We start from the raw sequence: 15,631 nt of genomic DNA, 5'->3' as shown, positions 1-15,631 counted from the left end.
AACACCATGTGGAAGAGAGTTCCATAGTCTCACCGCTCTTACAGTAAAGAATCTGCGTCTGTGCTAATGGTGAAACCTTCTTTCCTCTAGACGTAGAAGATGCCCCCTTGTGATGATTACAGACATAGAAGTAAATAGATCACTACAAAGACCTCTGTACTGTCCATTCATATATTTGTACATTGTGATCAGATCGCCCCTAAGACGTCTTTTTTCTAAACTAAATAGTCCCAAGATTCGTAATCTGTCTTGTTACAGTAACCCACCCATTCCCTAATGAGTTGGTCGCCCTCCTCTGCACCCACTTCAGTTCAGCCGTATTCGCCTTATATACAGGTGTCTAAAACTTTACACAGTATTCCATGTGTGGTCTGACCAGTAATTTATAAGGAGGCAAAACTATATTCTCATCTTTAGCATCTCGGCCACTTTTGATGCCTCCCATGATTTTATTAGCCTTGGCAGCTGCTGCCTGGCACTAATCACTAAAGTTGAGTTTACTGTCCACCAATACCACCAGGTCCTTTTCGGAAGTAGTTTTACCCAGTGTTTTATTAATTAGCACATAACTGTACTTATTATTTCTCTGGCCCAAATGCATAACCCTACATTTATCCACATTAAACTTCATTTAAATATGTCTGCCCAAGCCTCTAGCTTCTCCAAATCCCTCTGTAATATATTATCCTCCCATGTAGTGTGGTGATTACCCAGTTCAGTGTCATCTACAAAAATGGAGATTCTACTCTGTGGCTCCTCTACAAGGTCATTAATAAATATGCTAAAAGGAAGTGGTCCCAATAATGAGCCCTGTGGTACCCCACTAGTAACTAAAACTCAATCTGAGTTGTTGTTCCATCAATAATAATTCTGTTTCCTATCACTCAGCCAGTTACTTAACCATTTGCATACGTTTCCCCTAGTACCAGCATTCTAATTTTATGGACCAACCTTTCATGCAGCACAGTTTGAAATGCCTTTGAAAAGTCCAGATACACAATGTCCACAGCCTCCCCCAGGTCCAGTCTATAACTGACCTCCTCATAGAAGCCGATCAGATTAGTCTGACAGGACCGATCCCTCATAAACAAATTGCTTGTGCTTGTGATTGTTTTCATTAAGATAGTCCAGTAAAGCATCTCTTACAAAACGCTCGAATACGTTACCTGCGATAGATGTTAGACTTACAGGCCTATAGCTTCCAGGATCAATTTTTGACTCCTTGTGTTTGTATGTTCTTACTCTGTGTTGTTTATTGACCCCATTTCTCCTTGCTATCCTTACAATGGCTGAAACTACGTGCACAGGCTTTTATAGCATCTCTGACATCACCCCTTTACTACCTCATGATTGACCAGAAAAGCTGTTTGCAAGGCATAATGGGTAAAGATGAGCAAACTTTTAAAAATTCAGTTTGGCAAGGCTCAACAAACCTTTAAGAAAAGATCAGGTTAATCCAAACTGAAGCTTAAATGAACCAAACTAAAACAACTTAACGGTTGCTATCCCATCCAGTCAGTCAGTGATTGACTGAGCGGGATGTCACTCTTGTCTTGGGAGTGACAGCTCACTCAGCCAATCACTGGCTATGGCCATTATGTGTCTCAGTAAGTGATTGGTAGAGCGGGCTGGAGACAACCGTGATCAGCAGTGGACACCAGAGACCCACAGGAGGACACCAGGAGAAAGCGGACAGTTAAGCTTAGGCTCTTTTAATAAAAAAATTTCATGACAAGCAGTTTATTGAAAATTTTTCCATTTTACAAGAAAATGTAACAGGGTCAGCAAAGAACTAACCAAACAGTGATGAAATAAAAGAAAACATAATACAACATAAATAAACATCAAATGGTTCCTCTATTGCCCGCAATATATATAGTGTAATAATAAGGTCACTTAGTGCGAAATAGATTTCTCACACTTTTCTTGAGTAGGTAACGGTTGGTCACATACAGAATCCTAATTCACAAAGACTCCTGATAGCTCCTCCACTTGTGCCAGAGTTTTTTAACTGAACTGGCCTTGTCCTATCTAATAGCAATAGAGAGTTCCATTTGGTAATGAAAGTTTACCGCAGCTAGAATTTCTTTTAGAGCAGGGACCTCTACTGATTTCCACCTCCTTGCTATGGCAGTTCTATTGTCATTAAAATATGAAGTAAGACTGTCACATCCGAGAAGTGGAAATCATCGGTGTCCAATGCTAATAGAGCCATGCTAGGCCCCCCAATTAAGTGGGAACATCAGTATCTTTTCTATAAGCTTACAAATCTTGTGCCAAAAGGGGATTAACACTGGGCACTCCCACCATATATGTAGGAGCGTGCCTACATTTGCTTTACAACGCCAACATAGAGGGTCAGAACCTGGGTATATTTTGGATAACCGGTTGGGTGTCAGGTACCATCTATACAATAGCTTTCTGGAAGCCTCTAAAGGGCCTATGCAATGAGATACCTTATTAGCTAAAGTGAACATATGGTACCAATGCTCCTCAGTGAAGGACCTCCCCAGTTCCTGTTCCCATTTCACTACAAATGGTAGAGAGGTCAGTCGGGTTTGCATGGCTTTGTAAGCAGTAGAGAGGCCCTTAATTGGTTTTCTAGGATTATTAAAATATTTTTCATATGTAGTCATGGGGGGTGAGGCCTGCACATCAATATCTTTCAAACAGTGTCGCACTTGTAAAAATTTATAGAAGTCCCTATGGGGTATATTGTATGTGGAGACAAGGTGAGAGAAGGGAACTAAATTTCCATTTTCATACAGGAGAGAAAGAGATGTTATCCCTTTATCAGCCCATGATTTGAAATCAGAATCAGGGATAAGATATTCCATTACCATAATTGGTAAAGCCATAGGCCTTAAAGAAACCAAACCTGACTTAACAATATCTTTATTCCAAATTTTAAGGCCTGCGAACATGGTGGGCGAGATCCACTGTGGACGAGGAATGCCTATTCTAGAGGCCCACAGGAAGGCTAAGAGATTTCTATTAGGGAGTATGGCTGCCTCTATCTCCATCCATAGATTAGGAGCCTCATCAACACACCAATATTTTAGTTGATCCATTATTGCTGCTTGGTAATGTAAAAGTATATTGGGACAGCCCAAACCCCCTCGAGCTACAGGTTGGTATAATATTTTAGCAGAGACCCTAGCTCGCTGACCCAGCCATACAAACTTATTGATTGTCTGTTGAATACGTTTCAGCAGAGAAACAGTAATTGGGACGGGGAGATTCCTGAAATAATACAACATTTTGGGAAGTAGCATCATCTTAACCGTTGAAATCCTACCAATCCAAGATATGGGTAGTTTAGAGAATTTGGTAATGTCCTTATCCAGGGTGGAGAGTAATGCATTGTAATTGGTAAGTGATAACTTATTTACAGGGTATGTAAGCGTAATCCCTAAGTAGGGGATAGCCCCCTCTGACCAGCCATATGGGTACATGGAGTCCATGGAGACAGGACTTCATTGCTGAGGGCATGCCCATAGCTAATATCAAGGATTTGGAGGGGTTCACTTTATAGTAGCTCATCTCTCCAAAATCTGATAGGATCCTGCTAGCATGCTGTAAGGATATATCTGGCGCAGTCAGCGATAAAATAATGTCTTCCGCAAACAACCCAATGCTTTTTAAATTTTTTTTAGGTGCATTAAAATGTGCGGCCGCCATCTTTACAAACTCGTTATAAGTTCTGTAATGGATCAAACTTTTTGCAAAGTTTATAACAAATTTCAGTTCGCTCATCTCTAATTTTGGTTTTCATCTCAAAGTTTGGTTCGCTCATCTCTAATTATGGGCTACCCTGAGGTCCTTCTTTTTTCTCTTTTCTGCCATGTGGCTGATGGTATTTTGGCAGCCAATGGCCATGTAGGCAGCTACTACCATCTGATTATTTAGACCAAAACAAACTGCCCACGTTTGGCGTTAGCATCAAACCAAATATTTAACAAAGTACAGACCGAAACCACTTTCAGCAGGTTTTATTTGCTCATCTTTAGTTCTAACATTGAATTAATTTATAAAATCATAAAACAAGTTCTGTTTAAGGGTTCAACTTGACTCTCACAAAGCCATTCAACCTAGTTTCTTTAGCAGAATTTCATTTTTACATAAATATCGCAAGCTAATTTACCAAGAGGAGTATATAATGGAAAACCATTTGCATCAAGTGGATGCTTTGTGGCGATAGAGACTGAATTGGTTAGTAGGGTAAAACCAGATTTTTTTTTCTGACATTTTATCAGGTAAACATTTTCTTTTACTTTTGTACAATAGTATGAAGAGCTACCTAATAGCTGTAAATTGTCGCCCACAGTTCTGCATCTTTAGTAACCACACAAAAGTAACTATGGAAATTAATGGAAACATTTCATGTAATGCAAAAAAAAAAAGAATGATAGCATTAAAATATAGTCATATTATTAGGTAGATAAATATTTAACACTAAAGTCAAACTCTACAATTCGCAGTGTAAATGCCATCTCCACGCTCTCCTTTTTCTGTTTTAAAAACTATGATGTACAACAATTTTCACCAGCAAGAGAAACATAGTTCCTTAGTCTTAGCTAAAGCCCTGTCCCCTTTTCCCAGGGGACAGGGTGGCACACGCGGGATCCATACCTGCCGCATCAGACTGCTGAGACCCCAGCAACCCATCTGCCCAATTAAGAACAAAGCATGCACACTCCATGTTGGGTGAAGGCTGGTCATATTCTTATCTAAGGATAATTTCATCATATTGCCTAAGACTAATGTCCTAGACTAGTGACTATTGCAGGAAGTCTCGGCACAGTTTCATGCCTAGTGGCCAAAATGAGAACTGCAAGATTTAAGGATTATTTATAGAGATGAACGAGCACCAAAATACTCGAATGCTTGTTACCCAAGTAGAGTATTGGACTGGACTGGACCAAAGGAAGATAAACTTTTGCCTGATCTCAAGCACAAATTTTGTAAGAAGTGCTGCAAAGCATGGGCACAGATGAAGGGGTGGTAGGGGGAGTTCAGCAGTCAAGGGGTCGTGAGATTAGAAATAAATAATATTAAGGTATACTGTCATCATAGAGGTCAGAGGAATCATGCTTTGGATTTCTTCATTTCATCATTCACAGTGGAAGACTGTCAGGATAAGGAGGTGCCTACCTAATCTCCACCTGCACCCCGTTCTCTGCCTACTTGGATGATCCGCCTTAAATGGTCCCTTCCTATCTAGATAGTCCATGGTCAGCTAAACATGGTCAGTGCAAGAATGTCTTGTCAAGGACCGAATCAGCAGACAGAGTGATGGTCTGAAGCAGATCTGAGGTCAAGGTCCAGCCGCGTTCGTATAAATTCTAATTGCAAAAAAGGTTAATCTAGGTAACAATTAAGAAGCAGTCACAGCTGTCTGTGGTTACCAGTCACCTGTTTTTAACTGAGCACTCAGTAGGCAGAGGGCATTGGCGCTGAATACTATTGGGTCAGTTCATAGCTCCCCGATTTGTTGGTCAACAAGGCTAGTAACTGAGAGATGATGCTGATGCTGCAGAAGACGGGGAGCCATGATGAGAAAGTATCTTATAGACCCTTAGTTGATACAATTTGTGCTACATTTTTAAAGCGGATTATATGGATGGGTCTGCAAGCTTTGCCAACAAAAATAATTAGTTCTCCCAAAATCATTGTTGGGTGAACAGCTGTTCGAAACAAACAAACAAACAAAAAGTCAATGTTAAAGATGGAGAATTCCTTTAAATTTTAACCAAATTAGTTCAAACTTGAACAGTATGTGAAAAAAAAGTATACTACTAATAATACTATACTACTACTACTACAACTACAACTACGATTATAATAATAGAGGTAATAGAACATTAGCTGTTCTGTTTATTAATATACAATCTTGTGTACAGATGGGCTTTACCTCCATAAGTCAATAAGTTCTATGTACTGGAGCTCAAAAGCCCTTTGATAGTCGGAGTACAGGCACAACATTTCCTTAAGATACATTTAATCCAAGATCGAACTGGGAATAGGGTTAATGGGGAAGCAATTCCCGTAATTATCCCCCCACTCAGCAATTATTGGATAACCAGTCTGCACTAATTTCACCTTGCGGGGCTGACTAACTAATGGCTCACCTAGCTGCATCACTGATCAGGTAGCCTGGGGTTTGTAGCTAAACTCTTGCTTTTGCTGAGAATTGATTTCAGAAAGTCCAGACATTGCAGAATACGTTCAATTGCTTGTTCTGGCTCGTGAATAATGGAGCGAGGATGCAACATTTTGGCGAGTGATGCCGCCCGATCAATGTTTTTTTTTTTTGTATTTTTCAATGTATAATTCTATAGCATAATTTTTAGCTCTCACTTATATAAGATCCTCATCTGCAAATACTGACGTAACATCCACATTTTAATGTCAGGAGGGATTTCTACTATATTGCATAGCTGAACAGTCAGCATTTAGGGGATTGGTCACTATGGCAACAAAGACGTGCGCTACCGTTGTGGCTGATGGCCTAATTAGATGCTCCCAAAGGTTTTATTGAGAAATGGCAGGGGATAAACAAAAGGGAGCTATCATATACATCACTTGGAGTGTGTACGTGTCAAAGTATTCAACATCCATCATATTCAGTAGTCACCAAGACACGCTATGGGCAGGGGACAGTGAGAGGTTGTTGACTTGGTTTTTCCTCGGTAAATTTCACAGTGGACGGTTATGGAAAATATCCGGCAAATCCCCAATGTATTTTACAAGCAGAAACGTGTCATGAGAAGTGATAAGATTAATACAATCAATCATTGAAAAGAGGAAAACAGTCAACATCTGTCTACAAAAAGATTTTATCCCAGCTAGCCAAAGTATGGTAAAAATACCTGCGATGCGTTAAAGAACTCCTGCAGATATGCGGTCCTCTTCTGATGAGGGCGAGTGGAGGGCTGAAACTTCTGGAAGTGTCCTACATTGTATTGTAATACACTTACAATGCTGTCTACGGTGCTTCCGAGGGTTCCAGAGGACCGCGTACCTGCAGGAGTTCTTCAACGTATCCTGCCGTGCAGTCCAAGTGATAGGTACACTTTAAGGGGCTTGTCTAACCTCCCTCTAGATCAAACAGTCATAGAAAGCTAGAAGGAAATGGACAAAATACAATATGTGTTCTTCTCAGAAGGTCTGAGTCTTCTAAACATTTAAATAGGCACAGTTATAAAAAAAAAATTACTTTTGACATGTGAAATGTCCCGACCAATCAGGAGTCGGGAGATTCATGCAATAGCACAGCCAGGGGCCCTACTAAAAGTCATGGAGGTTGCCTGGGGGAGATGATTGATGCGCCCTGCTTGTTCTCCTTATTGGCGAGACCAATGGAGGTCCCAGCAGCACAGAGGATGTCAGGAGAGGAGGGTGCTAATCCTATAGGAGATGGTCCCCCTTTATAGATGGTCTCCCTCTTTCCCCCTCTATAGATTGTCTCCCTCTTTCCCCCTCTATAGATGGTCCCCCTCTTTCCCCCCTTATAGATGGTCCCCCTCTTTCCCCCCTTATAGATGGTCCCCCTCTTTCCCCCCTTATAGATGGTCTCCCTCTTTCCCCCTCTATAGATGGTCCCCCTCTTTCCCCCCTTATAGATGGTCCCCCTCTTTCCCCCTTTATAGATGGTCCCCCTCTTTCCCCCTCTATAGATGGTCCCCCTCTTTCCCTCTTTAGATGGTCCCCCTCTTTCCCCCTTTATACATGGTCCCCCTCTTTCCCCCCTTATAGATGGTCCCCCTCTTTCCCCCTTTATAGATGGTCCCCTCTCCCCTCTTTATAGATGGTCCCCCTCTCCCCCCTCCCTTACTGATGGTCCCCCTCTGTCTCCCCTTATAGATGGTCCCCCTCTCCCCCTCCCTTATTGATGGTCCCCCTTTGCCCCCCTTATAGATGGTCCCCCTCTCCCCCCTCCCTTTATAGATGATCCCCCTCTTTCCCCCCTTTATAGATGGTCCCCCTCTTTCCCCCCTTTATAGATGGTCCCCCTCTCCCCCCCTCCCTTATTGATGGTCCCCCTCTGCCCCCCCTTATAGATGGTCCCCCTCTCCCCCCTCCCTTATTGATGGTCCCCCTCTGCCCCCCCTTATAGATGGTCCCCCTCTCCCCCCTCCCTTATTGATGGTCCCCCTCTGCCCCCCCTTATAGATGGTCCCCCTCCCTTATTGATGGTCCCCCTCTGCCCCCCTTATAGATGGTCCCCCTCTCCCCCCTCCCTTATTGATGGTCCCCCTCTGCCCCCCTTATAGATGGTCCCCCTCTCCCCCCTTCCTTTATAGATGATCCCCCTCTTTCCCCCCTTTTTAGATGGTCCCCCTCTTTCCCCCCTTTATAGATGGTCCCCCTCTCCCCCCTCCCTTATTGATGGTCCCCCTCTGCCCCCCCTTTATAGATTGTCCCCCTCTTTCCCCCTCTATACATGGTCCCCCTCTTTCCCCCCTTATAGCTGGTCCCCCTCTTCCCCCCTTATAGATGGTCCCCCTCTTTCACCCTCTATAGATGGTCCCCCTCTTTCCCCCTTTATAGATGGTCCCCTCTCCCCTCTTTATAGATGGTCCCCCTCTCCCCCCTCCCTTATTGATGGTCCCCCTCTGTCTCCCCTTATAGATGGTCCCCCTCTCCCCCTCCCTTATTGATGGTCCCCCTTTGCCCCCCTTATAGATGGTCCCCCTCTCCCCCCTCCCTTTATAGATGATCCCCCTCTTTCCCCCCTTTATAGATGGTCCCCCTCTTTCCCCCCTTTATAGATGGTCCCCCTCTCCCCCCTCCCTTATTGATGGTCCCCCTCTGCCCCCCCTTATAGATGGTCCCCCTCTCCCCCCTCCCTTATTGATGGTCCCACTCTGCCCCCCCTTATAGATGGTCCCCCTCTCCCCCCTCCCTTATTGATGGTCCCCCTCTGCCCCCCCTTATAGATGGTCCCCCTCCCTTATTGATGGTCCCCCTCTGCCCCCCCCCTTATAGATGGTCCCCCTCTCCCCCCTCCCTTATTGATGGTCCCCCTCTGCCCCCCTTATAGATGGTCCCCCTCTCCCCCCTTCCTTTATAGATGATCCCCCTCTTTCCCCCTTTTTAGATGGTCCCCCTCTTTCCCCCCTTTATAGATGGTCCCCCTCTCCCCCCTCCCTTATTGATGGTCCCCCTCTGCCCCCCCTTTATAGATTGTCCCCCTCTTTCCCCCCGTATAGATGGTCCCCCTCTTTCCCCCCTTATAGATGGTCCCCCTCTTTCCCCCTCTATACATGGTCCCCCTCTTTCCCCCCTTATAGCTGGTCCCCCTCTTCCCCCCTTATAGATGGTCCCCCTCTTTCACCCTCTATAGATGGTCCCCCTCTTTCCCCCTTTATAGATGGTCCCCTCTCCCCTCTTTATAGATGGTCCCCCTCTCCCCCCTCCCTTATTGATGGTCCCCCTCTGTCTCCCCTTATAGATGGTCCCCCTCTCCCCCTCCCTTATTGATGGTCCCCCTTTGCCCCCCTTATAGATGGTCCCCCTCTCCCCCCTCCCTTTATAGATGATCCCCCTCTTTCCCCCCTTTATAGATGGTCCCCCTCTTTCCCCCCTTTATAGATGGTCCCCCTCTCCCCCCTCCCTTATTGATGGTCCCCCTCTGCCCCCCCTTATAGATGGTCCCCCTCTCCCCCCTCCCTTATTGATGGTCCCCCTCTGCCCCCCCTTATAGATGGTCCCCCTCTCCCCCCTCCCTTATTGATGGTCCCCCTCTGCCCCCCCTTATAGATGGTCCCCCTCCCTTATTGATGGTCCCCCTCTGCCCCCCCCTTATAGATGGTCCCCCTCTCCCCCCTCCCTTATTGATGGTCCCCCTCTGCCCCCCTTATAGATGGTCCCCCTCTCCCCCCTTCCTTTATAGATGATCCCCCTCTTTCCCCCCTTTTTAGATGGTCCCCCTCTTTCCCCCCTTTATAGATGGTCCCCCTCTCCCCCCTCCCTTATTGATGGTCCCCCTCTGCCCCCCCTTATAGATGATCCCCCTCTCCCCCCTCCCTTAATGATGGTCCCCCTCTCCCCCCTCCCTTAATGATGGTCCCCCTCTCCCCCCTCCCTTATTGATGGTCCCCCTCTGCCCCCCCCTTATAGATGGTCCCCCTCTCCCCCCTCCCTTATTGATGGTCCCCCTCTCCCCCTCCCTTATAGATGGTCCCCCTCTCCCCCTCCCTTATAGATGGTCCCCCTCTTTCCCCCCTTTATAGATGGTCCCCCCCTCTTCTCCCCTTTATAGATGCCCCGCAGTCAGTAAATAACACAAAAATAACAAAATACAACTCACCTACCCTGCGTTCCCCCGTCGATCCTCTCTCCTTCTGCAGTCTCCGGCAGCGCGCGCATCACACAGCTCCTAGTGCCGCCTGGGCCCTGACTTTCGGTACGTGTGCTCCCAGTACCGGAAGTCAGGGCCCCAGGCGGCACTAGGAGCTGTGTGATGCGCGCGCTGCCGGGGAGAGGACGGGACACCCCCGGCAGCCGCGCATCAGCCGGAGGAAGCCGGAGACTCTTGTGACCACAAGCGAAACAATGCTTGCGGTCACAAGAGTGCAGTGGCGAGGGGAAGGGGGCCTCCCGGGCGGCATTATAATGTGGGCGGCGTGGCATGGGCCCCCCCGGAGCCTCGGGCCCCGGGCGGCCGTCCAAACTGCCCACATTATAATCCGCCACTGTTGAAAAGACAGGGGCCACCAGAGGTGATACTAGAGTTCAGTTTGACCAATATCGGGGACTCTGGATGGAGTATACGACCAACCCAGGTCTCCAGAGGGCACTGGCTGTCTCTCCATGAGTGAGACCAAAACTTGACTTCATGAGCATGTCTTCATGAGCGCACCCAACTTCTTGAACCAAGATTCATTCTGAACTTTGCAAAAAGTTTTCATCGGTACCAAATCAAACTTTTTGCAAAGGTCAAAACAAGTTCAGAAATATGGCAGCTGCACTTCTAAAAAAAAAGAAAAGAAAAAGAAATCTACCCCACCTTTCTACACTCCCTTGCTGTTCTTTGGGTCTCCAGTGTCTCCAGCCGCCTCCAACCTGTTCAAACAATCACTGACTAAGATAGGACACAACCGCGGCCAGTGATTAACAGTTACTTAGTCAATCACTGTCTGTTGCTCTCTCTCATCTCAGTGTGTAATTGGCTGAAGGGCATTATAGCGGCTATGGGGGACACCGGGCTTAAAGAAGGAGAACATCCAGGTAGTGTGGGCGGGTACGTTTTAATGAGCAAATTGTTTTCTGTTTTAGAGCGGTTCATTTAAGGTTTGATTTAAGCAAACCCAAACTTTATGTTAACGTTCAGCCGAACATTTTAAAATTTCACTCATATCTAATCTCAGGTTATATACCTAGCTAACACCATTAATGTATTTTACCTTTTTCTTTCCTGCTCTCTGCTAAATACATCTTTTACTTTACAGACTCCACTGAAGTCCACTATCTCTGCACACTGTCCGATGACCCTCACGCCTGGCACTAGATATACTGGCCATATTGTTGATATTGTTTAGCATTTTCTTGTCATAATTTATAGCCAAGAAAATAATGGAAAGTGACATGGGGTAATCCGGAAGGTTCAATGTTATAACAAATTCACCAACAAAATCACAGCCCACAGGGTTACCCACCTCCATGAAGAATAAACAAGAGGGTAGGGACCAAATCACTCTACTAATGCTTCAAAGTATTAAATCCAGTTTTTAAACTTTTTGAAGTTTATACTTCTATATTGAAAGCCATCCTATTCCTTATGTGAGAAATAACGTCTTACCACATCCAGCTGGCGGCAAGCATGGTGCATATTAGGTAAAGCTCAGACCACATTGACTATACAGTTGGTAGCTTATGTTTTATATATATTAATAGTAAAGGAATGCAAATGTAAGAAACTCGATCTGCTACCGTTACTTCCATCTGTCATTGACTTCCATTAGAAAAGTATACCTTAAAGGGGTTATCTAGGGTTAGAAAAGCATATTTGTTGCATACTTGTAAATTTAAACATGCCAAGGAGAAACATACATAAAAAAAAGAAAAAGTAAAACTATAAGGGAATTTTAAATGGACCATGTGTCTATATAGATCTTTGAGGTCCATTCCCGAAGCCTCTAGCAAATAATGTGTTACATGATGGGCCGATCTAACCCTGGAACCTAGAAGCTAGAGGATATCCGGACAGCAGGAAAGGTCCTACCCTTTCTGCTCTCCCATACTCCGCATCCTCCGTCTGCTCATCCGTGCTTATACTTCCACTAACAAGAGAGGGCAGGAACAGATTGCAGGCAGCGATCAATAGCTGCACAATGTTGTGATATTGCGGTGACGTCATGCAGCCATTGGACATTGCCCACAGTGCCACCAACATGCTCTGCCCCCCCCCCTTCTCTGCCGAAGTATCAGCACGCATGGGCAGCCAGAGGCAGCGGAGCGCTGGAGAGCAGAAGGGGTTGGACCATTCCTTCTTTCCTGATATCCACCCCACAGTGTTAACCATGTAACCAGAGCTTTCCAGCTGATCTGCAACTAGAGTCCATTAAAGAACACAGTGCATATGTTCTCTTTAGAGTACTATATAGTCTTCATGATGCTGTAAAAAGAGCAAGAGTCTTGAGAAGGGTTTTTATGAACATGATAATGTCATATGCAGACATATTGTTACCGAAATTATAGAAGATGCTTGGAACAAACCTTTTTGTAAATTTTTGTGAATTTTCCAGAGAGCAATGTTTGGTTTATAAGGCCTAAAGTTTAAAATGCCCGGAACATTTATACATCTATTTCATCTACATACATACATACATCTATTCATACATCTACAGACAAACATTCATACATACATACATACATACATACATCTATTACATCTATTCATACATCTGCAGACACACATTCATACATACATACATACATACATCTATTTCATCTACATATATACATCTATTCATACATCTACAGACATACATACATACATCTATTACATCTATTCATACATCTACAGTCATACATCTACATACATACATACATACATCTAGAAAGAATAATATAATATATTGGTGCAGCTCACAATTATCGCTGTATAGGTCGAGGTTAAACTAAAAAATGCCCTTACCTAGAAAGGAGCGAGTGAGGAAATCGGAAGTACATAAAGTTTTTTTAGTCCTCTAAACCACAACAGTCCTATCTTACCAGTTGAAATGGTTACCTGTACAGGTCGTAAACATATACTAATCTGGCCAAGATTTGGACAGTAATAAATTAATTTAATATAATCATAAATAGCGCATGATATAAATATTCATCAACAGAAGATAAAAACATATATACGCATTCCTATAGTTATCAAAAATGAGGATTAATACATGGAACATTAAATAAATGCACATAAAGGTTCAATACACAGATAAATAAATAAATACAAATAAAAAATAAAAAATAAACAATAGAAAAATGAGTCAAAAAAAAATGAGTCAAAAAAAAATGAGTCAAAAAAAAATGAGTCAAAAAAAAAAAAAATAAATAAAAAATAAACAATAGAAAAATGAGTCAAAAAAAAAAAAAAAAAAAAAAAAAAAAAAAGGTCTCTTTAAAATGAGCGGTACCGCTGGGTGCCGGCCGGTTGCGAAGTAATATTACTTATACCTTTAATTGTAAGCTACTAATTCCACTCTAGTTGCAGTTCAGTTTAGAGGGTGGTCTTGGACTTGTAGTCCTTCCAGGTACATATCAAGACTCGGACTGATAGTCTTTTTTAACGTGTTTTACAGACACCCTTTTTAGACTAATAGTCCTCCCGAGTCATCAAAGTATGGTCTGCTTTGTTAGATCAGTAATGATATTTTACGCAAACAGTGATATCAGACACAAACTTATGGCGTTTGTAGCGCCTCTCACCCGTCCCGAGGTGGCTGGTGGTATCGCTTCTTTCCTCTCTGCTATCAGCTCGCAACGGCCGAATGAGGTTAGCGGCTAGTGTAGCGATCCCGCAGCGCGTCCTCGTGGTTCTGAGGATACCTTCGCGCGCGATGGTACAGCCTCGATCTCGTCACAGATGACTCCGTCCGGGACAGGGTGGTAAAGATGGTTGTGGTATTCCAAATGGCAAGTGTCCAGATGGTACAATACAATCGGGGGGCCCCCCAGAGGGACAATGGGTCAAGAGTAAATCCCAAAAAAAGGGAAAAGAAAAGAAAAATAAAAAATAATAATAATAATAATAAAAAAAAAAAAATAAATAAAAAAAAAAAAAAAGAAAATGAGAAAAAATAATGTTCGGTTTAAAATCACAATAACTAATCTGATGTAGCATTAGTCTGTATAATTGCCATACGCGTTTCAAGGTTCTCAATGTTTAACCTCTTCGTCAGTGGCGATGATGATACATACATCTATTACATCTATTCATACATCTCCAGTTATACATTTACAGACATACATACATACATACATTACATCTATTCATACATCTACATACATACATCTATTACATCTACATACATACATACATACATCTATTACATCTATTCATACATCTCCAGTTATACATTTACAGACATACATACACACATTACATCTATTCATACATCTACATACATACATCTATAGATACATCTACATACATACATCTATTACATCTACATACATACATACATTACATCTATTCATACATCTACATACATACATCTATAGATACATCTACATACATACATCTATTACATCTACATACATACATACATACATCTACATACATGCATACATACATCTATTACATCTACATACATACATACATCTATTACATCTACATACATACATACATACATCTATTACATCTACATACATACATACATCTACATACATGCATACATACATCTATTACATCTACATACATACATACATCTATTACATCTACATACATACATACATCTATTACATCTACATACATACATACATCTATTACATCTACATACATACATACATACATCTATTACATCTACATACATACATCTTTTACATGTATCCTACAAGAAAAATAAATAGGACGATTAGAATGGACCATGCTTTTTTTCTGTAGTTAATCTTCTCTGTTTCTAAATGTGATTGTGATGATGTAATACATAAATGTTTTAAATAGCCATTCATTGTTTCCATGTATTCTTACTAGGTTTATACACTTTCCCATTTTTCACAATACTGGATGTGCAGTGTCAGCAAAACCTATGCGCTATGCTGTCAGCTGTAAATTGCATAGGGAATGTAATTATGTTTGTCATAATATAGTGCAAATTTTCAACTAAATAAAATTGTGAACTGAGAAATATAACGTAAGCTGGGATTTTTTTGCTTAAATTACCAGACCTATGGTTATTGTTGTAGACTCTCAATCCCTTGGCATTGTAGACAGCTTTGGAAGTTTTTTAATATACCTAATGTATTTAAACATTTTAAAGTCTTTTTTGTTGAGTGAAACCTATAGAAAAAAAACAAACAAAAAAATGTAATACTTAAAGGGGTCGTCCAGCAAAAATCTTTTTCTTTCAAATCAACATATATCAGAAAGTTATATAGATTTGTAATTTACTTCTATTAAAAAATCTCATGT

The sequence above is a fragment of the Dendropsophus ebraccatus genome, chromosome 11, assembly GCF_027789765.1.
Source record: "Dendropsophus ebraccatus isolate aDenEbr1 chromosome 11, aDenEbr1.pat, whole genome shotgun sequence".
Classification (NCBI taxonomy): Eukaryota; Metazoa; Chordata; class Amphibia; order Anura; family Hylidae; genus Dendropsophus; species Dendropsophus ebraccatus.
The sequence above is the reverse complement of the archived record's forward strand: the minus strand, read 5'-3'. Positions refer to the sequence as shown.